We start from the raw sequence: 12,918 nt of genomic DNA, 5'->3' as shown, positions 1-12,918 counted from the left end.
CTTTCCTTGGAGAGGTGCTGATCCATTCTGGCATCTTTACTTTCACTTTCAGCTTATGTAGTCTTAGATGTCGTCATCCTCCGGAGTTTCCACACTACTACCCGGGGCCTATTTAAATAGACTACCCAATTATGTATGCATACATTTATTTTTAACAATTAATGGGGATGCGCTTTTGGAAAGTTATGGAACTTCCAAATACTTACTCGGCTCCATCATCTCTATAAGATCACGACCCGAACACTACAAGACATTTTATACAAATCAACTCTTCCAAGTTTGTGTTTTTCCTTCTGACCAGACGCAGCTCTTTGTGTTTATCACTGTGTTCATGTGTCCTTGTCCTTGGGTGGCTGTAGCTCAGGTGGCAGAGCAGATCAGCCACTAACCAGAAGGTCGGTGGTTCAATCCCAGGCTGCTCCAGTCTGCATGCCAAATATCCTTGGGCAAGATACTAACCCCATGTTGCCCTCCGATGCATCCATCGGAGTGTGAATGTGTATGAATGTTAGATGCTTAGAAGTGCTTGTGTGAATGGGTGTGATTGGGTGAATGAATTAGCTGTATAAAGCGCTTTGAGTGCTTGGACAGAGTAGAAAAGCGCTATATAAGAACCAGTCCATTTACCATTTACTAAAACAGACTCTGAAGAATGATTTCGCCAAGTCAGAGCAGCTTGTCTTCCAACTTCTTTTTGAAATAAAATTACGACTTTAATCTCGAAGTTTCGACTTTATTCTAAAAATTATCCATATTTTTTCTTAATGTGGCCCCAAGACTCCTTTATAGTTGTTCTTTATCTCACAGCAATGTGCACTCTTCCCTCCATGGAGGAGCAGCTGACCTGACCCTGCCGTATGTATGGAGGAACATTTGTGCCAGTAAGAAACAAACAATAAAATCAGAATAAATCTGTAGTTTTTGCTATCTTATTATATTTTCTATTTGATTCTGTGGAATGAAGGATGAGGGAAAGAATGTGTGTCTATGCTAATCCACTAGTTGAAACATACACGGCTCCAAATTTACTTTACAATGCCCATGTGATGATGATGAGAACAATAAAAGCAGGATAATCAGTACTAGGATGGTTGGTTACTTCCCATTGTTTGCTCCGGCCTCCTTTTGTGACCTCCTTGGTGAGTTTTTTGATGTCTTCTTGAAGTAATTTATGTAGGCTGGCCCACATTCATTTCCATTCACTCCAGATGTGGCTTATTTGGTTTTTTGCTCAGCTGCAAGTGAGGGACGGAGGAGTGGGTTCAAAGTTTGGTGTCAGGGCAGGTTGACCCACACACCTCACCTCCATCCAGTGTCTCCCCCTTTTGAGGTTGTTTCCGAGGCCAGAGAGGAGAGCGGTGTGTGGTTCTGAGCTGGGAGTGCAGCTGGAAAACTGGACCGTAAAATGCACACAGAATAAAAACGTTTGATTTAAATAAGGGTATCGCTGTGAGCGTCGGTCCTTTATCTTCACAATTCACACATATACACACACATACACACCACCAGTCTCTTTGAATGCTTTTTCTTTATTTTTACTACTTTCTACATTGTAGATACTTACTGAAAACATCAAATATATATGGTATGTTTGATAAGTTTGGTTCCACCTGCCGTGTGTGTGACGCAGAAAAGGCAAACGGATGGCAACGGCTTTTTTAGCCCGCTTTATTTATCCTGAGGGAAATGATTATGTCATGAGCATGCTCACAGCAGCAAGAGAAGAAATAAAAGAGTGCACAAGAATAGAATAAAATAGAATACAATAAAAATAATGATAATATAGCTATCAATAAAGTGGCATACGTTGTGCAAAATAAATACCACAAAATCAATACATCTTGTAGTAAATCAGGCGTGAATTGGCAAAACTGAGATTTCCAAAAATGTGGTTAATGAGCGAATTTCTGATGGATCAGTTTTCTAAAAACTGTGTTTTTGTTTAACTACTTTTCCATGTAGGACCTGGTATGTTTGTACAGAACTTGTTTGATTTCACAAATGAAATAATAGTTTTAAAATCTGCCGTTTGCATTTACTTGGACGCCCTTGAATAATAAAATTTGCCTGATGTGAAATGTTTAAAAATCCATAAGAATACTTGTTCACAACAGTGAATTAGCTTCTGCCTTCAACTTCAGGTCTTTGTGTTGAGATGGTAGAGATGGTCTTTCATCTCTAGTTACTATTTAAATCTTTATCAAACGTCATGTGACTTCTGAGTAATAAACACCTGGTGCTAATTATAGCAATTCTGGGCTTCTTGTCCAGAGAACAGGTGGGAGCCAGCAGTTTGATCATTTATGATACATTCATAATATTAAGACATCACACACAGACACACACCAGTGTGGACAGTAAATGTTTTATTTTACACAACACACCAGATCCTTCTGCTGAAGGTCTTCAGAGTCCACATGTTAGATTTAAATTAATTTTAGAAAGAAAACAACATACAGAGAAAAAACAAAAACAAACCTCCAGCAACACAAGAAACTGAGGAAACAACACGAGTAGAGACATTTACCAGTTTACACACAGACACACACACACTAACAGTAGCAGTTTTAGATACATCAGCATCGTGGTGGGGGGCAGCATCACGGACATCGGCAAAAATAATAATAATAATAATAATAATAATGCTTGTACTCATGCTGCCCCGACATCAGCCAGCGCATTTTAGGAATGTCACAGGCACCGATCGGTTTTCTGTCGCCCATTTGCTGGGAGTAAGGGCGCCCTCCGCGAGGTGAGCCTGCTGCTTGCGGCGCAGAGAGGAGAGGGCGGGGCGGCGGGGGATTCTCTGGCTGGCTGGAGCAGCGTCTAATAACTAACTCCCAAAATAAAATTTAAAAAAAAACAAAAAAACACGAAAACACCAGACATCATGAAACAGACTTATAATTTGCACCGATGTTGTTTTTTTCGAAATTCTATACACGAAAAGTGAGCGCGAGAGCCCTCGGTGCACCTGCTCGCTGCTGAAGTCAAAGTAAACTTTATTGTCATCTCCACTACAGTCCAGTAAATAGAGAGACGAGACGACGAGGCTCCAGTTACACCAGTGCAAATAAACAAACAATAAATATAAGAAGAGTAAAAAAATAAATATACACTTTTGGACCAGGGGTAAAGGGATCAATAACAATTTAACATTTATAATTTACAGTTTGATGATTTAAAGTCTCACACACAGCCCGTCGAAAGGGGAGGAGGGGCCTGCTGCTTCCAAAATAGAGCACATTTCATTCATAATGTTGTCAATCCAAGCCCTTTATCTATTCATGATTTGAATTCTGGGTTGTGTGAAATCTCAGAAATAAAGTGAGTCTGTGAACTAAACTGTAGGTCTGTTAGGTTATGTTGTGGTGATCCTCGGGTTGGGGGATTTGTGTTCATACTGGAGTGCAAAATTAAAACCAATGAAAGATGGACAAGAAAAGTTCAAAGTCATCAGGTGCTCAGTTTAGAAAAAAGAGAAAAGATGAGGAGGAGAAACGAGCAAAAGATGCAGGTAAGCAGATGTGTGATTGGATAATGGCAGCTCATCCTGAACCAATCAGAATCAGAATACTTTATTAATCCCTAAGGAAATTATGTGGGTTACAGTTGCTCCAAGAAGAAATGGTAAAAATAGCAACAGTAACAGACTAAACTCCAAACAATACATTATGTTACAGATTTGAATATTAATTAGTCTTTGTCAGTTGTTGATTTGTCCTGTTCTCAATGTATGACGAATTATGATGGCTGTTTGGTAGCTGTTTGCATACAATGCATCAATGGATACTCTCTCTCTCTTCATATGTGTGTCTGTGTGTTTCTCTGGCGAAATTCAGTATGGTTCCGACAACAGTTTTATGTTAATGTATAATCCTAAATATGTTTTATGTGTGTGTGTGTGGGGGGGGGGGGGGGGCAGAGGGAGTGTTCGCCCGGGGCACCAAACGGGCTAGGAACGCCACTGCACACTCACACTAACCAACAAGACAAGAAAACAAAAGTATTCTGATCCTAACAGGAAGCCACCTGCTACGACTTTGCTTTCCGTTTCACAGGCTCGTCATCCAAACTGTGAGAAGCCCGACCACAACGAAAACATTTCTTTCCTTCGACATTACTTCTTAAAACAAGACCAATTCTGTCTATGCTGCGGCTGTCACGGTCCTGGGTCAGTGACCCAGTGTTTTGAGTTTCTTGTGCCTCTGAGTTTTTTGTATTATGTTCTTAGTTCACTTTGTTGTCCCAGCTTATTCTTTAGTGTAGTGTCTTTGTTTGGTTTTCTTGTATTCTGTTTAGTTCTCTGAGTATTTAGTAGCTCCCCTCTGTGTCTCTTTGTTGTTGGTGTTGTCTGTGTTTCTTAGGTGCTCTGTCTCCCCTAGTCTAGTTTGCGTCTTCCTGTTTTACTTTGAAGGTCTGTGTCTCATGTGAGTGTATCCTACTTTGCTCCCTGTCTCGTCAGTTCTGATTTCTCCCAGCTGTGCTCTCCTTCTGTGTCTCATTCCCCTCGTTACTTCCCAGTGTATTTAAACCCCGTGTTTCTCTGAGTCAGTGTCGCGTCGTCCCTCTTGCTGTGTGGATCTCCCTGTGTCTCCCTTGTGAGTTTGGTTTGTGAGTTTAGTTTGAGTTTCCAGTTTGAGTTTCCAGTTTAGTTTACTTTGTACGCCTTTCTCCCGCCAGCAAATAAAGCTGAGTTCTTTGTGTTTAAACCTCGTGCCTGAGTGTCTGCATTTTGGGTCCAACTCCTGCCTGCCGCACAGCGATACATGACAGCGGCGAAGTCATCTGAGGCACACGGATGATGGATTTTCAGGCAGGTTGTGGCGTCAAAGTTTAGGTTTGGTTTTATTTAACAGAAGCTGCAGCAGCAAAGCGATCTCTAAATACCAACATTTCCCCAAATACATTCATGGAAACTATTCCTATTATAAAATTAAAAATATTTTTGTTTCAGTGTTTCTAGAAAGCAAAAACAAACTGTTTTTGCTTTTGTAAACTCATTGAATCAACCACGAAGCGTTTAAAACAAGAAAGGAAACTGAAACCAGTGATGACACCAAGCTGCCTCCTTAAGGTTTCATTTTCTATTGTTGGTTTGGAAAATAATTTATGAAGTTATTAGAATGACTGCATAAGTATAGAGAGGTAGAGACATTGTAGCTGTAAATTGCAAGCATTTGACTAAACTGTAAAAGGGACATGCAGCTTCATGAAAGGAGGAGGAAAGCTGGGCTGCTCTGACAGACGTCTGAAATATGAGCTAGTTAAGCAGAAGCAGAGGCCACTCTGGTTTGAAGTCGTTACTGTATCAAAACCACAATCTTTACAGCCTTTGAAGTTAGAAATACAGTCAGTGGTCTGAATATTTTGTCAGTAATAAGAGACGTACTTTTGCATTGGACATGTAAACACATGCTGGCACATTTAACAGATGCCAGCTGCACTACAGTATTACACTTTGTAAAAGTCAGCAGGCATGCACATGCAAGCTTTGCTGTGGGAAGTGCACCAATTAAAAAAATAATCAAATAAAAAAAATGGGCAGCACGGTGGTTAGCACTGTTGCCGCACAGCAAGAAGGTCCTGAGTTCAATTCCGCCATCAGGTCTTTCTGTGTGGAGTTTGCATGTTCTCCCCGTGTTTGCGTGGGTTCCCTCCGGGTACTCCGGCTTCCTCCCACCGTCCAAAGACATGCAGCTTGTGGGGATAGGTTAATTGGATAATCCAAATTGCCACTAGGTGTGAATGTGAGTGCGAATGGTTGTCTGTCCCTGTGTGTTGGCCCTGTGACAGACTGGCGACCTGTCCAGGGTGGACCCCGCCTCTCGCCCTATGACAGCTGGGATAGGCTCCAGCGCCCCCCGTGACCCTGAAAAGGATAAGCGGAAGCGAATGGATGGATGGATAAAATAAAAAATAGCGTTGAAACAGTTTTTTCTCTGTGAACACTTGTGTCAGACACATGTGGCTCTGTGGGAAGGAACCACTTCATTGCCCCTGGAAAATAAAAGCATGTCAACAAGTGGGCTCTTCGTACTTCCTTCACTCTGCCCTCAATGAGCAGCTCATGTCTGGCATGTACAGACAACAGATATAACTTTGGAAGTGACATGAACCCAAACGAGTCATTACCCAGAGCAAGAGACAACATTAAATGAAACAGATTAACAATAAATAATTAAAAAATACAAATGTAATGAGTCAAAAAAAACAAACAAACACAGCTGCCAACATCTGGACATCACACTGCCATCCCCACCTTTCCATAACCCCTTAGCAACTGTGCCTGTGTAGGCACAGCTGCTACACAGACTTATCAAAAACAAGATTCCCCTTTTTAATCACCGCACTAAGCACACAACACAAAAGCAGGTCACTGTTCTGTTCCCGTTTTAAAATGCTGCATCTTCATAGTTCTCCCAGACGAACACACCTAAAAGCTGCAGCTTGATGTTGTGAGCAACGGGTAAAGGTCATCCACAGCGATATCTCATCCATTAATACGTCTGTTGTGCAGTTTGTTTCTGGCGTTCTCAGCAGTTTCCCAGTAAAGAAAGGAGAACTGAGGCACACCCTTTCAGCTGGGACAAATACATCACAGTAATGTTTGTTCTAATTACATTACATTGTCAAAGTTGCGTTTTTGGATAATGTTTGTCCAACTTTAGTTTGCTGTTTTACTCGAGCTTCTTGGAGTGGATGTCCTGTGAACGTGAGGAGAGTCAAACCTCAATTTAACAATTCAAACATGCTTCAAATGATAAGAGACGTTTGAAGCATGTTGTTTGGAGGTCTGAGCCACAGTTCGTCTTTTTTTTGGAAAACAAATTTCCCAGAGGAACCCACCCGAGGGATGAATAAAGTTTTATCTAATCTAATCTTACTTTACTAGTAGATTTACTCGCTACTTTACACGCTTTAATGAATTCTACGATTCAAATGAATCTTCCGTGTTAATCATATATTAAACACCAGAAGCACAACAGAAAGGCTTGCTTTGACAATTTAGGTACATTTACTGATAATACTTGAGCAACTCTTTGAATGCAGGACTCTTAGGCTACATTCACACTGCAGGCGAAAGCGCATCAAATCCGACTTTTTTGACCCTATGCGACCCATATTGCTATGACAGTGTGAACGGCACAAATCTGATATTTTCAAATCCGATCTAGGTCACTTTCGTATGTGGTCCTGAATCCGATACATATCCGATGTTTCAGAAAGCTGCTGTTTGATGGTCATGTCGCATTAAATCCGTCTTTTACGTCACCGACACAAGACAGACGCCGATTATCAGCGCCGGAGAAGACATCGCGAACGCTTCCTGTCCATCCGGTGAAACTGCTGGGAAGACAACGTTGGAGAAACGTGAACATTTTATTTGTACTGTATAATCTGCAGATTCTGACAGAAATCTGCAACTATCCTTTGAAGCAGCGCTCCTCTAAAACAGCAATAAGGATCATTATTAGGTTATTTACATTATTATGTAAATAACAAAATAACTTAAAGCAAAATTGGGAAACGTGAAGTCCGAAGTCTTTATATTAAGGTCATCAGTCAAACAATACTGTTTGCTCTGGGTCTAAACAGAGCGCGTTGTGTGTGACGTCTTCTTTTGCGCATGCGGCCGCTTTGAGCGTTCACACTAGAGCGTGTTTGCTGTCGCATTTTATTTGTAGTGTGAACGAGCAGACAAAAAAATCAGATTTGATCAAAAAATCGGAATTGAGCATCAAGACCTGCAGAGTGAACGTAGCTTTACTTGCACTACTATGAGCAGCGTGCGGCAAGTATTAGTAAGTATTAGCAGAGTGTGGCTAAGCATCAGCACAGAGAGCGAAGAAAAAGCTCAAAAGTTAGCAAATAAACTAAAAACACAGCATTTGCTTTTATATAAATGTGATGATAATCATTTTAAAATGCAGCTTTGATGGCTTCCCTTAAACTCATCCACATGCAAAGCGATATATGGCTGAACAGTTGGTCACTAGTGGAGATTCCACAGTCTGGCTGTGATGACGACGCCATCCTGCTTTCCTGTGGATGCGTAAGTCATTCCTGACAACAGTGGCCAAAGTTCTCTCTCCAGCTTTAAAAAGTAAATAAAAAGTAAATGATGAAGTCAGGCTGATGTGCTGCTCTTGTCTGGAGTTCAGGTGATGAAACGTTTACACCAGGTTTATGGAGACTACACCGTCAACACAAATGGCACATAAAGAAATAAATGAGCGCAATTTGGCCAGAACTTCCTTTTTCCTGAACACTGACTTTAACAAAGCCCAACATGCACTCTAACCTCCAACATCAAATTGAAATGAATGGTGTCAGTGCGCTCTTCACTTTTAGTGAGATTAAGGGCGTCCTAATGCTTTCCAGTTATCAGGGACATTTGTCTCACTTTCACTGTAAGTATGTATCATGAAGATCACAGATTTTCCGAGTGCTGATGCACAACAGCCTTCCAAATAACTGGGCTTTGGTAGCGTTGAGGCTTATCTTTTGTCACTGAGTGGGAGGTTTAAAAAAAAGAACAGTAGTTTATGTGTTGGCCTGTAAAAAGGCTGCTGTACATGTTTGTTGTGTCTGATGAAAGATCTGCATCTATGAAACAAGCTCTCTGTTTGCCTCTGACTTTAACTTTGTCAATTAATGTCTTGTTGAGCTGTGCTTTCAACATTGTGGGTTCTGAATCACTGAGGAAATATTCAGCCGACATTGGTTTTTACTGGAGCTTCTTGGACTGTGGATGGCCTGTGCCTTTGGATGAGAAGAGCCATGATGTCCTGCATAGCCTTACTTATCTGAACTCCAAACCTGTGAGAGTCCTGGGAAGGAAAAAAGAAAAAGTAAGTATTGAGAAGTGAAAGGGAAGTGTAGAAAGCAGACAAATGTGTTACTGGGAACATAAATAAAACCACAGAGACAGAAGAAGGAAGAAAGAGAACATGGACAGAAGTGAGAAGTCTTCTTTAGAATGAAGAAGGGATTTTTGGAGAGTTTCAAAACGAAAAGAACAAAATATTTATAGACATTCATCTCATTAAAATACATTAAATTCAGTGTAACCCTTGGGTTCAGGCATTCGTGTGGGCCCTTCTTAAAAACCATTAGACCCATCTATACACTCTTGCCACCAAAAGACCCATTAAAAGCTCTGAGAACAGGACACAACGTGTGAGGTATTAACCCACTCTCAAATTTGAATTTCCCCAAATTCCAGTCTGACTGCACAATGAGTGCTTTCTGCAAAAGCAGAGGCTCATCTGAGGAACATTTTGGCCTTTCTGAAATACAGAAAGTGTCGCATATCAGTGTCAAAGTGTCCATACAGGGCTGAAATATGCTCAACTGCATGAACTCCAGGACATAAACGACTGCTTTAAAATAGGACCGAGCTCTCGTTCTTTATCAGAAAACGCAGAAATGTCTGTTATTACATTTATCTTTGCATAAAGTGAATCAGTCAAATCTAAACAAAAACAGGAAGTATTGTGTCATTTTCATGAGTAAGAGTCATTTTTTGTTCTGTTTTGAAACTCAAACGACTTTCATGATTTCAAACGGAGATTTACTCACGCAACATCAAAGGTGTGCGCCTTTTTTGACGTGACACTGCGCGCCACATGATGTTTACATGAGAGACAAAATACTGTTGCTGTTAATCTATCTGCAGTTTCTACACGCAGTTACTGTCCCTCCATTTAGAAAGATGGAGGTGTCAGAGCGAACTTCTGCGTTCAACACAGACGCTCTCACAACCAATATCCTGGTTTTGAATAAATGTATTTTTTCTTAATTAAAATTTATGCATGCTGTATGCATTTTTTTCATTCCTACGTTGAGAGTCTACATCAGCCAAAAAACTCAAAAAAGTTTTTAACATTTGAAATGATGAAGGCACTTGAAAAGTAACACAAAATTAGCTGCTTTTCCAGAAAAACAAACACTTTTCGTAAGTACTGAAGGGTTGGATCTTTCCCTCCGAGGCTTCTAGGCTTCTAATTGGCCAACACTTCTACAAGGCTGGGATTTGGCCTGTTCTTGACAATGTTTCACAGGTTTTGGCATTTACATGTGGACGAAGCAAGGACATAGATTTGGCATGGATGGAAGGGACGTGTCCCCACCAATATCCAGCGGTTATTGAATTGTCCCCACCAATAATTTGATCTCTTCGAATAAAGAAAAACAAACCCGATAGAAAGAAAAAACAACGATCTGTCACCCAGCGGTGCAGAAAAGTTAAATTAGTTAAATTACGTTCTCTACTGGAGTCCTACCTCATGTGACAAATATGGCCAATGTGATTGGCTGAGCCTTTCAAGGAGCTCTGTTTAGTTTTAGCAGCGGCAAACCTGCGCTGCCAGGAGGAGAGGAGGACGGCAGCAAAGAGGAAGAACCTGGATATAAGAAAGTATTTTTCAAAGAAACCTGTAAGTCACTTAAAGCCAAGTTCACTCATAAAATGTGTCATAATAACGTTACAGGCTATGCTAGGCTTTGGCCCACATCAGTCTAAAACTGTATGTAACCACGAATAACGTGTTTTGGAAACTAACTGCACAACAGCAGCACTATCAGTTCTCTCAGTCTCAGAGCAGCATTTCTAATTTTGATTGAAGCTGTCAGAGAAAACGGCCTCGAGCAGCCAGGATATTAGTTTACAGAGGCTGTTACAATTCATCCGTCCCCACCAATGCCAATACCAGATCTACGCCCTTGGGACGAAGATATTTTTTAAAACTGCACACGTGGATGGGACTTTTAAAAAAAATATTTTTATGTTTTCTTTTGTTTGTTTTTAAGACACTGATCTGAAAGGTAAATGTGTGTGTTAGAAGCAGCTTTGCTGGATTTGTTTTAAGTGTGAATCTTTTTCTTTGATCAGCTTTTCCACAGGTTTGAACTGTGAGGCCTTTCTGTGAAAACACAGGCCAACGTGTGAAATGAGAGCGTGCTCCTGTTAATGAAACTGAATATTTTATGGATCTAAATGTTTAGAGACAATAGTGAGGTACTGACCCGTCTGTCTCTTTAAATTGTAGATGTTTAATTCTAGGCTACATGTCATACATGCCATATGCTATGTATAAAGGCTCTGGACTTTTCCAAAATGGCATGAAAAGCCGGCTTTAGCATGATTATTACTATTTCAATTTCTGGGAAGTTTTCAATGGTCTCTCCTGTGACTATGAAGAGTGTGGCTGGTGCAAGTTTTTTGTTTATTTGTGAAACTGAGCGTGGGTGTGGAGATTTCTGACGCCGCTGCTGATTATTCACACAGTGTTTAAAACGTGAGTCATTTGGTACAGTCGTAACCAATGCACCCCAGTGCAGGCCTTTGAACTGTTTGTTAATAAGTACATGAAGTGTACCTGTACCTCAATAGCTGAGAAGAGTCTTTATCCATCATTTGTGGATCTACTGATTTGTTTTTTTAATGTGGCACCTTTTTTTCATGAACTGCAGATGATGAAAAATCCTCTTTATTTGAGAAAATGTGCTTAAACTAATTTTGTTCATACTTACTTAGCTCCTTGGCGACTTCTTTACTATGTGAATATACGATTTGAACAGCAAAGGTATCGTAGAATTAAAAACATCTCAATAGGAGCAAAGGTTAAAATTTGGAATGAAATTTATGACTGTTCATATGAAACCCAAAAGCTGCTGCAATCCTTTGTATTAATGATCTCACTCTCTCTTCCTGTGTGTGTTTGTGTGTGTGTGTGTGTGTGTGTGTGTGTGTGTGTGTGTGTGTGTGTGTGTGTGTGTGTGTGTCCTTCCTGAGTTGACATTTGTGGATTGAGGACTTCCTGAGCTGTTGACAAACATAAAAGTACAATCACTCTGGACAAAATGAGTTTTTATCTACCATCATGTATTTTCATACACCATGCTGTAATTGTTTTAGCTTTTGAATGCAAAAACTTATGCACATAGTAAATACACAGTCAGCTTATTTCCATAGTTGTCCCCAACTTTTCTCACTTCCCGTTTCCCTGTCAGCAGGCTGGATAAGTTATCGTTGCGAGAATCATTTCATGGTTCATCAGACTCAAAGTCTCTAGACCAGCCGCCTGCAATCTCTGTTCAAAGAGTCATTTTTGGCTAAACACACATAGAGCTCCAAAAACACTCAAGATTTACAATGAAGGCAGCACCGATAAAAGCACCAATTAGTCTGTCAGCACGACTATCAGCTGTAAGTACAATATAAAGCGCCTTGAGGCGACTTTTGTTGTGATTTGGCGCTATATAAATAAAACTGAAGTGAAGTGAAGTACCCTGCACTGCTCTGCTGCGGGCCATTGAATAATATGTAGTTCAGTTCATCATTACAGTGTCATGATGTATTTGCCTCATTTGAGGAAATATATAAAATAAAATAACAAAATTTTAAATGTCAAAAAGTTTCGACTTTTCAAAGGAAACTTGCCAATAAAAAAAATGCGACTCTGGTATTTTTATTCTTTTGTGAGTTGAGTTTAATTTGAGCTTAGATGCAAACCTAAAATACATTTTTGTTTTTTGCAATTTGACGAACAAAAGCCAAAAACTAGGATTTTTCTTAATTCCAGGTAACACAAATTGTCTGTAGTTTTGTATTAGCTGTGCTTGCACACGTGCTCAGCCCTAAAGGCCCATTTTGAGCCAGGAGGAACTAACATTTAGGCCGACTGTGATCTGAGTCCTGTCTGTGTTTTTTTCCAAATGTATAAAATTGTCTATAGTGATGATAAACAAACCATGCAGCAACTTAGTAATGCTGTAGCTAAACTGATGTCATCAATTTGCAGACTGTTCCCCTTTCTGATGCTCACACGAACACTTTACTGGAAACCAAATGTGGTTTTTCTCTGAAAAAGCGATTCATCTTCACTTTGATTTCTAACTATTTTCTTGCTG

The 12,918-nt window shown here is 40.3% G+C and overlaps 1 protein-coding gene across 2 annotated transcripts in view; it reads right to left on the bottom strand.

The window, feature by feature from the left end:
* The window catches only part of LOC146520786 (uncharacterized), a 116,546-nt gene that overhangs the window by 39,944 nt on the left and 63,684 nt on the right, over window positions 1–12,918 (bottom strand). The window contains exon 1 of one of the 2 annotated variants that reach the window (XM_085157386.1): window positions 1–646. The exons of the other annotated variant lie outside the window; for it this stretch is intronic. The gene's annotated coding sequence lies outside the window, so the exon portion shown is untranslated. Of the gene's footprint in view, window positions 647–12,918 lie in introns of those variants that run through there. 2 annotated transcript variants of the gene reach the window in all.

Source organism: Neolamprologus multifasciatus, chromosome 4, assembly GCF_963576455.1.
Source record: "Neolamprologus multifasciatus chromosome 4, fNeoMul1.2, whole genome shotgun sequence".
Classification (NCBI taxonomy): Eukaryota; Metazoa; Chordata; class Actinopteri; order Cichliformes; family Cichlidae; genus Neolamprologus; species Neolamprologus multifasciatus.
Note: the sequence above shows the minus strand (reverse complement) of the source record. Positions and strands in the feature narration are given on the sequence as shown.